The 19534-nt window shown below is 50.7% G+C and overlaps 1 protein-coding gene across 3 annotated transcripts in view; it reads left to right on the forward strand.

The window, feature by feature from the left end:
- The first annotated feature begins 16462 nt into the window (after positions 1-16462).
- The window catches only part of FAM120B (family with sequence similarity 120B), an 84886-nt gene continuing 81814 nt past the window's right edge, over positions 16463-19534 (forward strand). For all 3 annotated transcript variants that reach the window (XM_050787122.1, XM_050787123.1, XM_050787124.1), the window contains exon 1: positions 16463-16570. The gene's annotated coding sequence lies outside the window, so the exon portion shown is untranslated. The remainder of the gene's footprint in view (positions 16571-19534) is intronic.

The following is a 19534-nucleotide window of genomic DNA, read 5'->3' on the forward strand; positions in this document are numbered from 1 at the left end:
CCTCTTCTCTCCTTAGAACAGCGGCGGACGCGCGGGGGATCGATGGGCCCCGGGGAGCGTGGGCAGAAAAGCTCCCTCGCCTCGCCCCAGACCGGAGGACCCAGGACTTCTTTCTTTAAAAGCCGGTCTCCGCCTCTTCCCGAGGCCGCGGTTCTTTATATCCGCCCTGCGAGGTCCCGCCGCAGCCCCAGGGATGCCCGAGGAAAGGCGGCTCTCGGGGGACAGCGCGGCGGCGGCGACTTTCGTTTTCCTCCTTCCTCCCAGTCCCCGAGGAGGTGAGGGTCGCTGGCTTCCTGGTTTTGTCTTAAGCTTCTTCGCAGGAGAGGGAGGGGGAGAGAGAGAAAGAGAGAGAGTCCAGATATTGAGCTTAATTCCCAAGAGAGCTGCAGAGCTTCCTCCCGAGCCGATTAGAAAGCCGCGGTCTGGAAATCCCACGGGCGAGGCGATAATCCGGGGCCAGCGGCGAGCGCGGAGGGGACGGTCGGCCGCGGCGGGTGTGCGCGGCGGCCCCTGCGGATCGCGGCCCGGTGTCACTCGGCGGCGGCGGCGGTCGTTCCGGGAGCACTCCGGGCTCTGATCTCCGGTGTCACAGCAAAGATCCGCGTCTTTCCGATGAATCCAGCCAATGCCATCCAGTACACACGCGCAGGACCGGAGGGGCCGGGCCGTGGGAGGAGGATCTGCGTCGCGGCTGCCCGGGTTCCCCTGCGCTCTGCCCTCGGCCCGGTCGGGTCTCCGCGGGTGCGCGCAGAGGATCTGGCCCTCGCCGGCGCCTGCCGCACTTATATTCCGCCGGCCGCCCGCATGGCTAATGAGATGCAAATCAGCAGCCCCCCAATCTGGCGAGAGCTGTCACAAAGGAGCCACTTTTCCAAACCCTCCTCTCAATGGATCGCCAAATGGTCAGTGAGCTGTAAAATGTGCAACCCTCCTCCCCGCCCCCACCCTTCCCCGCCCCCCCAGTCCTCCCCTGCCCCCGCCCCCAGCTCCCCCTTCCTCCCTCACCACACAAAACGCACTCATTTACATTCCTGCAAAATGTTCACCGCAAGAATCCCCCTGCTTCTGGAGCTGGTGCCGCCGCCCCGTCCCCTCCGCACGCCCTCCCGGGCCGCAGACGCCCAGAGACCCTCGGCCACACGCGGGGGGCGGCGCTGCGGGCCCCACTTGAGCAGCGGGACGCAGCCTCCGAAACTCCGGGCCGCGGCGCCCGCCGAGGGGTCTCCTCGCGCCGACAGCGTCCCGGGGGCCTGGGGAGGGCGGCTGCGAGCAGGAGGATGAAGTTCCAGGCCCGAGCTCTCGGGGGGCCGCCCCTTCTTCGGGGCAGGCGCTTCCTAAGGAGGAGTCTCTCGGGGGCGGAGGCGGGGGTGGCGACTCGGGGAACATCGTAGGAAAGGGGCGGGCGGAGCGGTGGACCGAGGGCTTCTAGAGCGAAGCGGCAGTTTCGGGAAGTTTGGGGAGGTCCGACGCGGGGACACCTCCTGGCCCAGGATGGCGACTGAGCCTGGGGGAGTGCAGAACTGACGCGCGGGCGGGGCCAGGACGCCCCCGGGACACCGGCATCCCCGCGCCTTCGGTGCCCTCTCGTGGTCCGCGGCCACTGGGAGTGGGGGCCCGGGGGCCGGGCAACACATCCCCCGGAGCCAGGAGAACCTGGCCTTCAACTCCCCCCATAGACACGCGCCCTCCCCCACAGGATCCTCGGCCGCCGCCACCTTCCCCGGGTCTCGGCCCTTCTCTCCCGGGTATCCCCCTCGGCCTCCCTCCGCCTGGTAAGAAGTGAGTTTGGTGTGTGTCGTTCGCGTGGCTGTCATTAAGGCAGCCTGTTATTGTGCGAGGCTGAATCAGTGGCTCTTTGTGCGCTCAGCTGTATGGTAATGCAGAGAGCACCTGCTCCCCGCACAATGCGGAGAGAAAGAGCTCCCCTCCGCGCGCGCCGCGGCCTCTGCAACAATGTCCGGCACATGTTCTAAAGCCCCATCCAGCCCAGGCCCCCAACCCACAACCTTTACACAACCGTCACCTTATTAGGTTTTTACACGTCCATCAGACACTAGAACTTTTGTTTTCATTTTTTAAAGGGAAATGAGTTTATTGGGAGGGTCGAGAACACACGTATCACACAATGAATTATCTAAATTGCCCTCCTAGGCACGATGGAGAAGTAAGTTGGGGCAGAGACTCCGACTGTGGCACCTAGCTTTGCACTTCCTCTCTTTACCATCCCCGCCAGCGGCTCCCTGACCACCCCCAACATCTCCGTAGCTTCAAACCGTAGGGTTCCAGGTGACTCTTGGAGTGCCCCCTTTGATTGTAGCTCAGCCCCAAGGAAGCAGACTGGCCACAGTGTCCTCTGTAGGTGTGTTACAACTGCCTTATTGGTGAGAACAGGGCACTGTCGAGGCAGAATGTGACTTTCATCCCGGCAGATGTCTTGATCACAAAGTGTCTAAGCAGAAGGAAAGTCTTCGAACACCAAGGACAACCACTGCAGCCAGACATCTGAAGGTCACGTGGTAAAGTCGTCCAGGGCAGGCCCTCTGGCTGTCGCACAGCTGGAACTGCTACTCCTCTTCAGGTGACCCAGCCTGTCTCCTGCTACCTTGTTTCCCAAATACCTGTAAAGTTTTAGGATCAACAGAGATGTCCACTTCAGGTTTTCCACTGTTGCCTCCTGGAATAGCGAAGAGTTAACCAGCAGAAACAAGCATATGATGGTTAGTGCCAGGTGAGAAAGCCAGGCTGGGACCTCACCGTGAACCCCCTACTGTTTGGTTCAGAGCAAATGGAGTCTTCAGAAGATGCTGCCACCTCCATGATGGTGTCCTTTTTGGGCTCTAGAGGGACTTGCTGTCACCACAGGGAGGGGCCAGCTCAAATCCTAATTTAATCTTGCCACCTAGTGTCAGGATCCTTTTTTCTCTAGGTTGATGTTTCCTCCAAAAGCTGACTTCTGAGCATTCTGCTTCCCTAAGGCACAGGAGCTGTTCCCTGTGCTGGGGGGTGGAGGTGGGGGTGGGGGTAGGTGAGAGCGTTTCGGGAGCAGAAGAAATGTAAAAGAAAAGAATTCGAGGTCAGAATCCAGAATCCTCTGCCTGTAAGACTGAGCGTAGATTTCAGTAAGAAATGAAATATCAGGAACCTTTTAATTAGAAAATGGAAGTGGAAAACAGGCTCATTTGAATGCCTGTTTAGAAAACTGGAAATAAAAAGTTCCACGCGCAAGGGCTTAAACCTTGGGGGAAAAAAGACTTGCCCCAAATCTTTAACAAACCCCCCTCAGTATCAAGTATTTGTTAAATTGACATGGCACAGATTTCTCGATTACGGCGGCAAAGCGGAACTGAAAGGCATCGTAAAATCCATCAGAATCCTGCCCAAAGCGTTCATTCTTTTCCAACTTAATTTATGCCACGCGATTCTGTATTGGGGAAATCAAGCAGAAAGCTCTTTTCTTCTTCTCCCTCTCCTTCCTCCTCCTCTTGTTCTTCTCCTTTCTCTTTTTCCTCCTCCTCCTCCTCCTCCTCTTTCTCCTTCTCCACCTCCTTCCTCTTCTTCCTTCTCCTCCTTCTTCTCCTTCTTCCTCTCCCCCATTTCTCTCTTCCCACCCCCAAGTTTGTTCCTCTCTCCCTCTCTCTTTCAAAAGCTGTGCTAACGGGGAGACTGTTTAACTTCAGCGTTTCTATAGGAGCCTGTTGTAGTTTAACTCCTGCGCACCAGTAGCTGGGATGAACAAAGGAGAGACTCGAGGTCCAACTATTCATCCTTTCTTTGCACTTTAATTTTCATTGATTGGGAAGACAAGGGGAGCCCTTAGGGATTCGAGCTGGAGGGGACGACACGCCTTTAGACGCCATCAGCCCCCTAGCCAGCCATCTGCTCTGAACCAAATGGCGTTTTTTCACTCCCTAACTGCATGTCTCTATACTCCCACAACTAAGCACTCTGAACCCCACAAATGCATGAGGGCGCTTAAGCCAGGGTATGTTAAATAGGCTTGCCTCAGTGTTGGCCCTGGCTGCCAGAGTCCCTCCTCCCCACACTATAAATCCTCACCTTGCTCATTAGGAAAAAAAAAAAACAGGAAACTTTCTTTTAAATACTTTTTTATGTCTCAGCAAATTTACTGTACAAAGTGAGGCTCATTAGGGCTTAGAAGGCACCCAATACATCAGACACAGAAATGCAAGGAGGAATTTGCTGCCTGGTGGTGGTGTTTTTTGTTTTGTTTTGTTTTCTGGGCAGCATAACCCACAGGCTGAGTAACTCCAGTGTCCAGGGTAAGCTTAGGCTGTATAATGATCAGAGCTGCAGCCACAGCAACCACGTGGAGTTCTCTGTTTGCTGGAGACACTGATTATCTCCCCACCATTTTATTAGGCCACCTGGGAATAAAAGCTTATGGCCATCATCTTATCAAATTCCAATGTGGCCATCCTCAGCAGTGTGTGCATGACCTAATACCATGGTCACCCAATCCTATTCCAACCCCCCTTTCCAAAGAAAGGTTCCATTCTCCAGGTTTGTGTGTGGTGGTGACTGTGGTGGGGGCAGGAGGGCCTGGGCAGATTGCAATAAACAATGCCCAGAATAGGCTCAGACTCTAGGCCAGCCACAGGTTCAGTTTTCTGTGTAAACAAGTCTGGAGACTTGAGTGGGGTTTGTGTTTTCTCAGACCAACTGAATACTGTATACCCAACAGAGAGGTTCTCTTATTCCTAAGAAGAATTAGGGTCCTTGTTCAGAACAACAAGATAAAAAACTTCCAGGCAGCAAATCTGGTGTTGATCAAACATGCCAGCTTACTTGAAATAAAGAAGAAGAAGGGGACGTAGACCATGCTTATTAATTAGTATTGGTATCACATCTGCACCAACCACCCTCTGCCCATTCTCCATCAGTCAGTTTTGGAATCTGAAAGCAGTTAACGTAGCGGAGGAACGGACCCGCTTGCTGCCACAAGGGAAGCTCTCAGAAGCGTCCGTAGGCGAAGCCTCTGCGTAGTGGAGCTATCGTGGATACGTCCTTGCTGCTTACTTCTTAAGGCTGTCTTTGGACACGTGAACATAGAACCTTACCCCCCCACACACACACTCACTGGGCCATGTCCCCTGCCCAGCCACGCCCACCCAAGTGGGTGCACAGATGTGTGGACACTCGGTTGCCGCGTGCGTGGACTTACAAGCCCACGAAGCCATCGTTCGTCACAGCCTGGAAAAGGGAGGGGGCGTCGATCTGGTTTATGTTTGGACTTCGAGGCTCCCCCAGCGCTGGCGCGGGCAGGAAGGAGGTGAGCGCCGCCCGCGTGCACACAAGGCGAGCGGCCCCCAGGCAGAGGCGCTTCCAAAGCGGGCAGGAGCGCGACCCCCGGCGCGGGCAGCTCTGCGCGGGGGTGGGCCACGGTGGGGGCACGAGAACAGCAGCCGGGGACGAAGGAATCAGCCCCGCAGAGGCTCCTAAGCCGCCCCGCTGGCCGCAGGCTGCGCCGCTGGAGACCCGGCGAGTGACTTCCCCTGTGCGGCGGGGTCCCGGAGCCACACACCCTTTTCCTTTCTCAGGATCCGCGGCCGTGCAGAGAACAGGAAGGCGGGCTCTGACCCCACCTGGTTCGTGTCGGGCGGTCGTTTTGCTGTGGGGGGAGTCCGAACCGCGCCACGGGCCTGCGAGACGCCCACCTCTCGCATGCGTGGAGCCCGGGGCCGAGGCCAGGCCCGCGGCGAGCAGCGGAGGCATGTGCTGATTTGCATGAGAACGGGCGGGTCGCGTGGCTCAGCTGGCGGCCCCAGCGCAGATGACGGCTCGGCCGCCGGCCCCCGCCCCCCCTCTCTGCGCCGCGGTTCCTTGCCCTGGAACCCGCGGATCATCTGCCGGGGCTGTCCCGCGCTCCATCTCCATGACAAAGCGCGTGTTTACCTGTGGCCGGAGCACCGGCGGGCACGCCTTTGTCCCGGGATCAGATTACCGCGGCAGCTGCTCTGGGCCCGCCCCGTGCGAACGCCGGAGCTGCCCCTCCGAACTTTGTGCCGACTGAACGCGCCGGGACCCGGGGCTGGGGGGCCGGGGGTGGGGGGTTAGGTGGAGGCCGCGTGGCCCAGGGAAGGGCTGTTTTCAGTGCGATGACTGCCGGACGCTGAGACCCGCGACGGGGAGTGGGCCCACCGGAGGGCTTCCTGGAGGTGGTGGCGGCGCCGGGCAGCATTAGGAGGGGCACCAGTGCGGGCCCGAAGCGCAAGGGCACAGGCGGCCAGGACGTGCGGCGGGTCATCCCCGGGTCACTGCGAGGGCGGAGCCAGGGCCCTCCTGGTGGCCCCCAGTCGCCGTCGTGACTGCCCCACGCAGCCTCGCGCCTGGCCGCCGCCTCGTGCGGGACTCGTGCCCGCATTCCCACCTCACCGGGTGCAGCCGGCCCGGCCCCGGGCCGTGCGAGGCGACTGCGCACATCGCCGAGCCCTGCGGGCCCGGGGTCGGCGGGCGGGGCCGGGGCGCGCCCTTTGTGCGCTCTTGGCGGAAACCGCGCGCTCCCGGAGGAGCGCGGCCCGCCGAGACCCCGGATCCCGACGCCAGGAGGTGCTGCAGGAGCCCGCGCGGGGTGGGCGTCTCCGGCCCAGGCCCCTCCGGGCGGGCCCCCTGCGGCCGCCACCCTCCGCCTCCGCGCTGCGGATCCTTTCCGGCTCCTTCCGGGAGGTCGAGGCGTCGCACCTGGAAATCGCAGCCTGTGACTTTGTAACAAACAGTGAATGGGGAAGAAAAGGCGCTGAGAGGGGCGATGGGCGGAAGGGCCTTGCCCACCCCAGGGAGGTCGCGGCACCTGTCGCTCCTGGTTCCCAGGGCGGCCTGTCAATCACCCACGCTGGGCTCCGCTCGCCGGGAGCGGGGGAACGCGGGGGCTTCAAGGCCCAGCGCTCAGAGGCTCGCAAACAATAACCTCAGAAACGTGGCGCGCGCCCGCAGGGCCTGACACAGCCTCTGGGGTGGCCCCTGGGCCGGTCCGGGTGCAGGGTTGGTTGGCCTTGGGCGCGTGTGGCTCAGGGTTTCCTCCACGCCCTTTCACGCATGTCCCCGCGGAACGCCGCGTTCCCCCAGGCTGCTCCGGAGGAGCCCCGGGGAGCGCGGCCGTGGAAGCTTTCGAACGCGACGTCCTTCCCCGCCGCCCCCCGCCTCCCTTTCTGTGAGCATCTGCCGGGGAGAACAGATGTGGGCACCTGCGGTGACCGGCTGCGTGCGTTCCATCCCATTCACAGGCATTCAGACGTCGCCACAATGAGCGGCCTTTGTGTGCACAGAGTCACTAAATATATTAATCTGTACTCCCCAGAGCACCGGGCTGTTTAATTTTTCACTAGCAATAACATCTGATCTAATCCTTAAATCGGCTCCCAAAGCCTTCCCTCCCGCCCACCCCGCCCCCTCCTCCCCGAAAAACGTGTGAAGTTATTCAACTTTCCACCTGTTGCCTGCTGCACTGGGCGTGGGTTATTGCAACCTCTAATGTTGGTTCAGGCAGGGTGGAGGTTGGGGACCGTGCTGGGGAGCTGTTGGCCCACATGGGCATAGGGAGGGCATGTTTATCAGACAGAAAATAAACACAAAGTGCGGAGTGTGGCTCCCCAAATGTTGTGCAAACAAAGAACAATAATTATTAAACAGCTTCCAAAGCAACCCAGCACACCCACCCCTTCTGTGTAAGGCCTTTAAAAATGTACATGAAGTTCCCATTTATCTTTTTGTTTATTAAACTCTAGCGGTTGTTATAAATACCGGTCAACAGGCCACACAGCCAAAAGGTAACGTAAATCTCAGATGCAAGACTTAGATTTTTTAAGCAATTTTGTTGCATGACTCTTTTATCTTAGCATCCCTTATTTTATTTTGATTTGTTTTCGGCCACAATGAGTCCTTTAGTGCCATTGTGGACTCACAATGCACACGGACATCAGGCTGTGAATGAAGACAGAGGCAGTTTAAACAAACCAAGCTCTTTCTTTCCTTTCCTTCCATTGTAATATGAATGGGCCTTCTGCATTCGGCTGCTAGGAGACCGGCTTTGCAAAGCCCTGCTCCAATAAATGGGCTGGAGAGAAAGGGACCCCAATAAACAGCCCAAGTATCCAAGTATCAGAGGGTAAAAAAAAAAGAAGGAACAAAATGTAGGCAAGTATTTTTTCACTTTTAAATCAACATATTTCCTAATCTCAGAATGTTAGTTTCCATCGTTGCATTCCTTGCTTTCAACAGTTTCCTTCATTCTTATTGTAATTCCTATTCCCTCACTCCACCACTTCCAATGAGGAAACAGAACAGGGATAGTCCTGGATCACCATCAAGGTTTGTTTTCAAGATACAATATTTTCTTTTTTTTTTTTTTTTTTTTTGTTCCTTTTAGGAAAATGGGGAACTGGGGTGGCATATTTGTCAGTCGTCATCACTAATAACTCATGATCATACAATGCCTTCAAAATCTATTCGTTGGGGGATCAGTAGGAGCCTAGTTGGTGAGTCTGAATTTTTTTTAGGAAAGATCACGAACTATGATTTGCTTTTCTGCTAGTTGAGACTGTTCCTATTCCTGTTAATAAACTGATTGAGGCAAGATGTGAAGCTGCTTGCAGGTTGTGAAGCTCCCAGGCACTGATTGTGTTAGAAAGTAACACCACCTGCCAGCTGTCACTCATTTCTCAGTGGCTAGAGCTCAGGCATCTGGGCACTAAGGAGCCAACCACTCTGCAGGCAGAGGGGAACCCACACTGACTTAGAGCTCATGGGCTAGGGCAAGACATGCAGGAAGTAGAAGACCACTTCATTTCCTCACTGGCTTGTTCACTCCTGACTCACCACAGGGGCTGAGGACCCAAAGTGGAACTGGACCTGTCTCTGCCACCAGGTGAATTATAGAATGAGTTGGGGAAGACTTTCTTGCTTTTCCATTTTCTGAAAGTTTGTGTAGGATTGCTATTTCTTCCTTAAAAGTTTGATAGAAGTCACCAGTGAGGCTGTCAGCACCTGGCCTTTTCTCTGTGGGAAGGATTTTTTTATTGTTGTTGTTGTTTTGTTTACTTAATTCAACTTTTTTAATATAGGCTTACTCATCATTTCTACTTCTTTGGTCAGGTTTGGTGATTTGCATGGTTCAAGGAATTTCTTATCTAAAGTTGTTCAAATGTTCTTTTATTCCTTAACTGCAGGTGGTTTCTGTAGTGATACTGTCTTCCATTGCTGGGATGCACAATCTGTGTCTTCTCTCTTCTTGAGAGACTATGATCAGAGTATTATAGGCTTATCAGTTGTATCGATCTTATCAAAGAACCAGTCTTTTGTTTCATTGATTTTTCTGGGCTCTAGGTAGAGATGGGGCAACCACTGGGCTCACTTCATTTGTTTTCCTCCTTTCAAGATTCTCCATCCTTTCCTTCCTGTTATCTGTTGTCTGAAAATAGTAATTTTGTATTTTTGTCCAGTTTTCTAGTTGTTTAAAGTGGGAGGAGCAGTTCTGTAGGAATTATTCCTTATCAGATGGAAGCTAGAACAGGACACTTTTGGTTGTAACAGAACATCCTGATTGACTATCTGACTATGTATAAAGAAGATACTCTCTCTTATAATCAGGAAAGAAGGTGGTTTGAGTGCCGGTTGATGTAGTGGCTCTGCCATGTCAAGGCCCAAGTGCTCTTGTCTTTCTGCTCTGCCATCCATGCCTGTCGGTCACTCCATTTCTCGACTGCATGTCTGCAGCAGTACCAGACATCTTCACCATTACAATGATCATTAGAAGAAGAGGAACATTGTCTTTCTATATGATACCTTTTATCAGCAATAAAACACTTCAGCAGCATTTAATGTGCATTGCCCATGTAGAAATCAGTATGTTTTCATGGTTTTGGCTTTTTGTCTTTCCTAATTTTTGGATGGTCAATTGTTAACTGGATTAGTCTGTCCTCATGCTGCTAATAAAGACATACTTGAGACTGGGTAATTATAAAGGAAAGAGGTTTAATTTACTCACAGGTCAGCATGGCTGGGGAGGCCTCAGGAAACCTTACGATCATGGCAGAAGGGGAAGCAAACACATCCTGGCAGCAGCAAGGAGAAGTGCAGAGTGAAGGCGGGGAAAATCCCCTTATAAAACCATCAGGTCTCATGAGAACTCACTACCACAAAAACAGCATGAGGGTATCTGCCCCCATGATTCAATTACCTCCCAGAAATTTCCTCCCACAACATGTGGGGATTATGGAAACTACAGTTCAAGATGAGATTTGGATGGGAATACAGTCAAACCATATAATTCCACTCCTGGTCCCTCCCAAATCTCATGTCCTCACATTTCAAAACACAATCATGCCTGCCCAACGGTCCCCCAAAGTCTTAACTCGTTCCAGCATTAGCTCAAAAGTCCAAGTCCAAAGTGTCATCTGAAACAAGTCCCTTCCACCTATAAGCCGACAAAATCACTAGCAAGTTAGTTACTTCCTAGATACAATGGGGACACAGGCATTGGGTAAATACTCCCGTTCCAAATAGGAGACATTGGCCAAAACAAAGGGACCATAGGCCCCATATGAGTCCAAAATCCAATAGGGCAGTCATTAAACCTTAAAGTTCTAAAATGATCTCCTTTAACTCCATGTTTCATATCCACATCACACTGATGCGAGAGGTGGGCTCCCACGCCTTGGGCAGCTCCACCTCTGTGGGTTTATGGAGTAAAACCCCCCTCTTGGCCACTTTCATGGGCTGGCATAGTGTGTCTGTGGCTTTTCCAGATGCACTTTGCAAGCTGTTAGTGGATCTACCATTCCAGGGTCTGGAGGATGGCGGCCCTTTTCTCACAGCTCCATTAGGTGGTGTGCCAGTGGGGACTCTGTGTGGGGGATATGATGCCACATTTCCTTTCTGCACTGCCCTAGCAAAGATTCTCCATGAGGGCTCTGCCCCTGCAGCAGACCTCTGCCTGGACATCCGGGCGTTTCCATACATACTCTGAAACCTAGGGGGAGGTTCTTGTCTTCTGCGTACTGGCAGGATCAATACCACATGGAATCTGCCAAGGCTTGGCACTTGCACCCTCTAAAGTCACAGCATGATCTGTACATTGGCCCACTGTAGCCATGGCTAGAGCAGCAGGGATGCAGGGCACCAAGTCCCTAGGCTGCACACAGAAAGGGGGGCTTTGGGCCTTGCCCAGGAAACCATTTTTCCCTGCTAGGCCTCTAGCCCTGTGATGGGAGGGGCTGCCATGAAGGTCTCTGACATACCCTGGAGACATTTTCCCCACTGTTTTAGTGATTAACATTCTTCTCCTCGTTGCTTATGCAAATTTCTGTTGCCAACTGGAATTTCTCCCCAGAAAATGGGTTTTTCTTTTCTATTGCATTGCCAGCCTGCAAATTTTTCAAACTTTTATGCTCTGCTTCCTCTTGAATGTTTTGCTGCCTAGAAATTTCTTTCACCAGATACCCTAAATCATCACTCTCAAATGCAAAGTTCCACAGATCTCTAAGGCAAGGGCAAAATGCTGCCATTCTCTTTGCTAAAGCACAAGAGTGACCTTTACTTCAGTTCCCAACAAGTTCCTCATCTCCATCTAAGACCATCTCAGCCTGGACTTCATTGTCTATATCACTAACAGCATTTTGGTCAAAGCAATTCAACAAGTCTCTAAGAGGTTCCGAACTTTCCCACATCTTCCTATCTTCTGAGCCCTCCAAGTCTCTAGAAAGTTCCAAACTTTCCCACATTTTCCTATCTTCTTCTGAGTCCTTCCAACTGTTCCAACCTCTGCCTGTTACCCCATTCTAAAGTCACTTCCACATTTTTGGGTATCTTTACAGCAGCACCTCACTACGTGGTACCAATTTGCGTATTAGTCCATTCTCACACTGCTAATAAAGACAAACCTGAGACTGAGTGATTTATAAAGGAAAGAGGTTTAATTGACTCACAGTTCAGCATGGTTAGGGAGGCCTCAGGAAACTTACAATCATGTCGGAAGGGGAAGCAAGCATGTCCTTCTTCACTTGGCAGCAGCAAGGAGAAATGCGGAGTGACGCAGGGGAAAAGTCCCTTATAAAACCATCAGGTCTCATGAGAACTCAACCACTATGAAGAGAACAGCATGGAGGTAACCGCCCCCATGATTCAATTACCTCCCACCAGGTCCCTCCCATGACATGTGGAGATTATAGGAACTACAGTTCAAGATGAGATTTGGGTGGGGACACAGTGAAACCATATCATTACCCAAATAAAATCTTGAGCTCATGTGGTTGTTATACTCAAAGAAATTTAGTTCAGCATCCAAATAAAATTAAAACTGCAAATACATCTTGCAGTCTATTTAAAGGGTCAACTTGTTACCAAGAGAAACCTGTCCCAGATGCCCCTGCCATTCATTTTCTGGGTTTCTCTCTCACAGCTGATGTGATGTCTCTCACTTTAGCTTTTTCCTCTGCATTAACCCCCAAATTCGTTCTAGTTTCTTTTTTATTCCCCTTTCTTTTCCTATGTTTCTCTTTTATGTAAACCTCCATCTCATTTTTAGATTTTTTCCCACACTGATAAACTGGCTGTGCACAGCAGAGCACAGGGAAGTGCTTTACTGAGCTATGACGCAGGAGGTGAAGCAGGATGTGGATAATCCTATGTAATTCTTCTTGCTCCTGTTACACTGATTTCTGCATGCAACTTTTCTTCTAGTCTCCCAGGAAAGAGACCTTGAAGTAATCCTCGACTTTTCCTTCCCTTCATTGTAGTGTACTGTAGTCATAACAATTTTTTAAAGCTTGAGAATTTAGACAGATTAGAATTTGAGTGACAGTCATGCCCCTTGGTACCACTTGTACTAGTGAATAACTTTTTTAAACTTAAAACTTTTTCCTTATATCAAATATTAATAATTTTAAAATTCAAATGGTATTTCTAGATTTGTAACAAAAATAGTGGTTGCCCACACCACACATTCCCACTCCCAATTCCTTTTTTTTTTTTTTTTTTTTTTTTTTTTTTTTTTTTTTGTGAGACAGGGTCTTACTCTGTCGCCCAGGCTGGAGTGCAGTGGCACAATCCCAGCTCACTGCAGCCTCAAATTCTGGGGCTCATATGATCCTCCCACCTCGGCCTCCCAAGTAGCTGGGACTACAGGTGCATGCCACACCTGGCCAATTTTTAAAAATGTTCTGTAGAGACAAGGTCTCACTATGTTTCCCAGGTTGGTCTCCAACTCCTGTGTTCACAGTCCTCTCACTTTGGCCTCCCAAAGAGCTGGGATTATGGGCATGAGCCACTGTGCCTGGCCTTATGCTCATATTTTCTAAGAATGTGTATTTAATGTTCTGTCCTTACTTTTCAGTTGTGTGTATAGTCTATGGACTTCCTAACTCTAGAAGACAAGGATTTAACTCTCCCACCCTCACTTCCTAGACACGCGCACATTTATATAAACACATATAAGGTCTCCTCCCTTTTTTCAAAAATAATTATAACACCCCTTTGGGTTAAACTCCCATTCAGTAATTACCTTGTTATAATTACATATTTATTCACAGCCAAGACATATGCTATATCCTTTTTTGTTTACTGTTCTCACTAGACTCAATAATGGCCTCATTTATTTCCTTATTCACTTTCCTATCTAGCTATTACTTATCATCAAATTCTGAAGATCCCCTTTTAAGATATTCATCCATATCAGGCATTCCATGTGATTCACTTCCTTCTGGAGACATCTCTCCTAGAGGCCTCTATCCCCTATTGTATAAGTCCTAGCTTCTGTCCTAGTACTTCCCACCTCCTCTCTCCTAAGCTGGGACTTCCTGTTTTCTAGGTCCCAAATATTATCCTCTTTCCTGACTTATTTCTTAATTTTGGAGAAGAATATCCTCCAGTAGCTTTCTGAGAAAAAGATATCTGAAAATATCTATATCCTACTCACAAACAGCTAATATAATGAGAGTTGAATTCTATGTTAGAATTATTTTCTTCAGAATTTTGAAGTTAATGCCCCATTGTATTTCAGCTTCCTGGGATTCTGTGGAGTATTTCTATGCCATTCTGATTTCCAGTCCTCTAAATGTGACCTTTTCATTTTTCCTTCAGGAAACTCTGAAGATCTCTTCTTTATCCCTGGCGTTCTGAATGCTGTGGCAATGTGCCTTGGTGTTGGTCTTTCTAGGTTTGTTGTGCTGGGCACCTGCTGGGCCCTTTCCATATGAGAATATATCTTCTAGACCTGGGAAGATTTTCTTCTCTTCATTTTCTCTATTATCTTTCTCTTTCCTGTTTTTCAGATGTCACATTTGTGTCTTTTTTGTTTTTGTTCCATCATGAGTGATACCATCAAATCCGTCTGGAAGGCCAATGAGCACTGTCACCTGCTGGGGCTCCCTGCTCTGCCTGCCTTTCAAGGCCTCCCCAGTCCAGCTCCGCTTCCTGCTCCCCTCAGCATGAACCTCCTGCGCATGCGAGTTCAGTCTCCTGAATTTTTCCCTCAGTCTCTTTCCTAGGTTTGCTCCTTCTGCTTGGAGTCCTTCCTCTTCTAACCCTTTGTCAGATCCTACTCCTTCTTCCAGGCTCAGTTCCCACATTTGCTCCTTGAAGCTGTTTCATCCCTGTCTTAGACTGTTCAGACTGCTACAGCAAAGTACCTTAGACTGGGTGGTACAAATTCATTGCAAATTCATTTCTCATAGCTCTGGAGGCGCTGAGGTCTCAGATCAGACACCACCATAGTTAGGTTCTGGTGAGGCCTCTCTTCTGGGTTGCAGGCCATTTTCTCATTGTATCCTCACATGGTGGAAAGTGGGCAAGAGAGCTCTGTGGCCTCATTATGGCACTATTCCCATTCATGAGGCTCCACTCTCATGATTTATTCACCTCCCAAAGGCCCCACCTCCAAAGATCATCATGCTCGGATTAATTTCAACCTATGAATGTTGGGGGGGACAGAAACATTACAACCCTTACTCCTTACAATATGTTTCACTTGTTGCCTGGTATTTAAAGTATGTTAGTTTATGTCCCCAACCCCGATGAGTACTCCTTAAGACTACAGGTCATTTCACATACTTCTTGGTGTCACCCCACAGCACTAATCAGCAGTAGATGCTGAACACCATCTGTTGATTTTACTTAAAGAAAGGCCCATCAGGAAAGTAAGTGTATGCTGAATGGAGATTCCTTCCCAAATACTTTAATGCAGACCTGGTGCCACTTCCATTTGGTAATGTTTTCTGAGTACTTGATCAAGTGCTTTGCCAGAGATTCTGAAGAAAATCAACAGAACATTTTTCCTAGAACAGTATTTGACCATTTCACTTCCCTGATGGAAGACCCATTAGCTCACCAGGGCTTATAGCTGCCTTGCCGAGACATACTGTGTGTAAGGATAGGTTTGGAGATACATCCTAAATAAGGTGATATTATTAAAAATTGACATTTGTCAATAACTTACTTTTCAGAAAAATAAATCAGACTGGTTTCAAGGTCATCACTCACACCTGGCTGCCAAGATGTTTGCTTGGTTGTAGAGAAAAAGGTGGAACTGCAGCAAGAGGGGTGGACTTGCGCATCACCCGGAGTTCACCTGATCTCCTAGCCCAAGGGAGCATGTCCTGAAGGTGAGTTTCTCTATCTTAGAGCAGCTGCAGAAATAAGGCTGTGATTGTGGACTGCAGAGTCCAAACTCCTGAACGTGACGACAGGGACCTGCACGATCAGGTGGCACTTGTCCCCGCCACCATGTATCCACAGCAGCCACTGGAATTCCTCTGAAGCATCCTGCTCCCTCATTGCTATTGCCTCAGCCTTTCCTCTCCCTGGAATTCTCTCCCACCCAATTCCAGACTAGCAAACCTGCCCGAAACGACTTTCAGCTGAAGAGTAGTTGAGAGCGACAACGGTGGCGGTCAGACCACCCGGCCAAGAAGTGCTCAGCGCTGACTGGGGCCGGGCCGTCCCGATAGGGAGACGAGGGTCGCACGCCGGGACGTCCCCGCTCCCTTTCCAAGCGGGGCGGGGAGGCGCGCGGCGGGTCCCCAAGGCAGGAGCCCCCGCGCCGTCCCCGTTTCCGGCCCAGAAGAGTCTCCCGGCCGCGATAGCACAACTGCGGCCTGAGGCCCCGGGAGCCGCCGGTCCTCCGTGCCTGTGGCAGGACAAAGACCGGCATGCAGCATCAAGACACAATCCCGGCCGCAGGACAGTGTATGAACAAAGACGTTCAAGGGCGGCACCCGCCCGACGCCACCGGGCAGCTACCTGACCGCTGGACCGGAGGTCGGCGAGGACCGGCGCAGTTGCTGTGGCAACAGGCCGTGGCGTCCCACTCCGCCGGCGCCTGCGCACCGTGCCCCTGCTCCCTGCGCCTGCGCGTCTCTCTCCCCGCCCCACCCACGACGCCTGCGCGCCTCACTCTCGCAACGGCCACACAGACCCCGCCTGCGAACCTGGCCAAGTCCGGAGCGGAAGCGCCTTGAGCGGAAGCGGAAGTGAACGAGGCGGCTGTGGCGGTTGCGGTGGCTGAGGCGGCTGGGCCTAAGGCGCAGCGGGCGCGTTGCGGCTGGTGTTGGCGCATTTCTAGGTAGGGCCGGGCCCGAGGGCACCCGCGCGCCGTCCGGGCCGCTTCCGGCCTGCGTGACCGTCCTTTACCCGCGTCCGACCCTTGTGCGCGTCAGCCCCTCGGCCTCTGCCCGGTCCCTAATGCCGTCCTGGCCGTGCTTCTGCCCTAGTCACCGCGGCTGCGACATCATGGGATCCTCGCTTCCCCGCTGCCGGGCCTGTCGTCATCCCTGCCCCTGCGCAGGACCCTCCTGCCGGGCCCTGGTCCGCGTCGTCCCGTGCTCCCCGACCTCGCGACCCGCAGCTGCTCGCCTTGCCTGCCCCATCTTGAGGTCACCTGTGACCTCGACTCCCTCCCTTAAGATGTGCGTTTGGCTCCTGTGTGTCATTTCTGGGTAGATCTGTTATCCTTCATAGCTGCACGACTTTTGTGGTCGTCCTTAGAAGAGAGAGGCATCCTCTGATCTTTTCACTTTTCTCGCATATCCCTGAGTCAGGGCCCCAGCTCCTTGGGGAACGACAGAAAGACAGAGTTCCCTGCCAGCAAGGAGTTTACAGACCCGTGGGACAACACTGAGCGTCAAGCAGATCCTACGATGCAGAAAGAAAAGGGTACCTTAGAGGGTGATTTGCCCAGAGGGTCCAGGAAATTTCCATAAAGGTGGGATTTGAGCAGAGTTTTGAGTAAGCAGGAGTTGGGAGGTGAACGAGAGTTGAGAGCCTATTCCTGGCAGTAAGAACATAAATGTTTAAGACATGATGGTTTCAGACAGTCTGACATATTCTGGGAACTAGGAGTTGAGCATTTGTGAGACAAGAAATGTTGGTTAGAGATGGGGAATGGCAGGAAGGAAGCTAAAGAGCATGTGGGGCAAGGAAGTGATGTGATCAGATCTTAGCGTTAAAGAGATTCAGTCTGGCAGATACAGGGTTGGGGATGAGGGTGACTGTGGACAGACAAAAGGCTTTTGTCGTCGTTCAGGGACTGGAAACCCCGAAGTGGTAGTGGAGAGAACCTGGAGGTAAAGAAGTGAGAGGGTGGACTTTCTCATGGCCTGGGTCCTTGAGTGGAGAAGTATGGAGAGGGAAAAGCCCAGAATGGGGACCATATCTGGAGCAGCAGGGTCCTAACCTCCATCTCCTGAATATGTGAGAGCATCTTATCCACAGCTGTACTCCCAAGTTCCCCCATGTCTAGTGTCATGCTTTTGTTTTTGACCTTTCTCTGACCTCCCCTTCACATAGGCTCTTTGACCTGCCCATCTTTGGACTTTACTGTTAGGAGCCACCCTCTGTCACCACTACAGCCTTCACAGTCTGTGTTCTGATACCTTCGTCATCCCATTTCTGCCATCTCCCAGCTCCGTCATTAGTGGATTTTCCCCCTGACTTTGCCATTCCTTTTGTTTTGGAACTCTAATTGAGCCTTCTTACCAGTTGTATTCTTGAAAAGCACCAACACCATTGCTGGGTCAGGGTCCTCACCGCTCATCTTCACACGCACGCACACACCCACACACACCCCATTTTGTGACTACCTTGACCCTCCAGTTTTTTTACTTAGTTTCTAACCACCTAATCTTCCAGACATACTGAAATCTCTGACCACCTGTGGCCCGCTGAGAAAACTACAGTAGGTGACATCTGGGGTAACATAGTTTTTAGCATTCTGAGATTCTCCCCCATCCATGATCCTGAATCTGGATACCATTTATGGGGCAGATTTACTGTAAAGCTAATGAAGTTCAGGTTTCTGGGTCTGTCACTTGCATGGGCCCTTACCTAGGCACTGGGACCTCAGAGATCTTCTGTTTATAATTTGTATGCTTTTTTGAAAAGAGGGTTCCCAAATGGTATGTTTCAAGTCTTTTACAACTTAGATCCCTGCAAAACTGGCTATTTGTCATATCCTTCCTTGAGATTTGCATTTTTGTCCTTCAGACCCCTTCCTTTCCCTACCTCCTACTTCTTCCTCTTCTGGTGTGTGCTTTTTATTTAGGCATGGAGGAAAAAATGTGAACTAATGGAACTGATCAAGTTCCTGCCATAACCTGACTTTATTTAGCTGTAATGTCCGGAGGGAGATGTCAGAGCTTAGTAACTCAGCATGTTGGACAGGATCTTTGTAACTTCTTTGTTGCAAGCTTAAATGCCTGTATTGTTAGATTTATTTCACTGCAGAGTTGCCACCCCCTTTAAGAAAAGGTTGATGCTAAGAAGGAGAGTCTGCTTAATGGAAATCATAAAAGCAACTCTTAACTCCATGGAAACTGCAGTTATACACTATGTGAATTCACACAGGAATTTATTGCGACTTTTGATTTATTACTTTGAAAATGCCACCAGTTTTATAGAGCTTTATAATGAGTATAAATAATTTTAATTTGTGTTCTGTTGGAAAATCTTCAGATTTAAAACATGTTTAAAGTTTAAATTATTTATGCAAAGATAAGGTATTTCTAAGGAATTTTTTAGTAGTAGTTTTAAATCTCCCTGAGAAGTAAATAATTATCTTATTTTTACAAATGAGGAAATCAGTGATGTACAAAGAGGTTAAATGATTTGTCTTCAGCTGTACAGTAAATCAGGGCCTCCCTTAACCAAAAAAGCCAGCTTCTGAGTATTGTTTTCCTTACAAACAAATGATAAAGAGGAATCTATTTTAGTCAGCTCTTATTATAGAACATTTAATGTAAGATGGAGTAAATTATATCCTTCGGTGTTTCCATATGTTAATACCTCTCTGTGCACATCCATATGTATCTACACACTAGGTTCTTTAAAAGTGGGCAGTGTTGATAGTGTTCCTATTAGGACTTTAGTCCAAAGAATTAATTTAATTTGGATTTGTGCAAATTATTATAAAGTCATTTACAATAAAACCATGGCTAATTATGACCAAAGGATATTAACTTTCTGAATAGCAGAGGAGTTTTCTGGCTAGATTAGGTTTTTGCCCATTAAGCACCAAAATATCCCGTTTAGG

This window comes from Macaca thibetana, chromosome 4 (genome assembly GCF_024542745.1).
Source record: "Macaca thibetana thibetana isolate TM-01 chromosome 4, ASM2454274v1, whole genome shotgun sequence".
NCBI lineage: Eukaryota > Metazoa > Chordata > Mammalia > Primates > Cercopithecidae > Macaca > Macaca thibetana.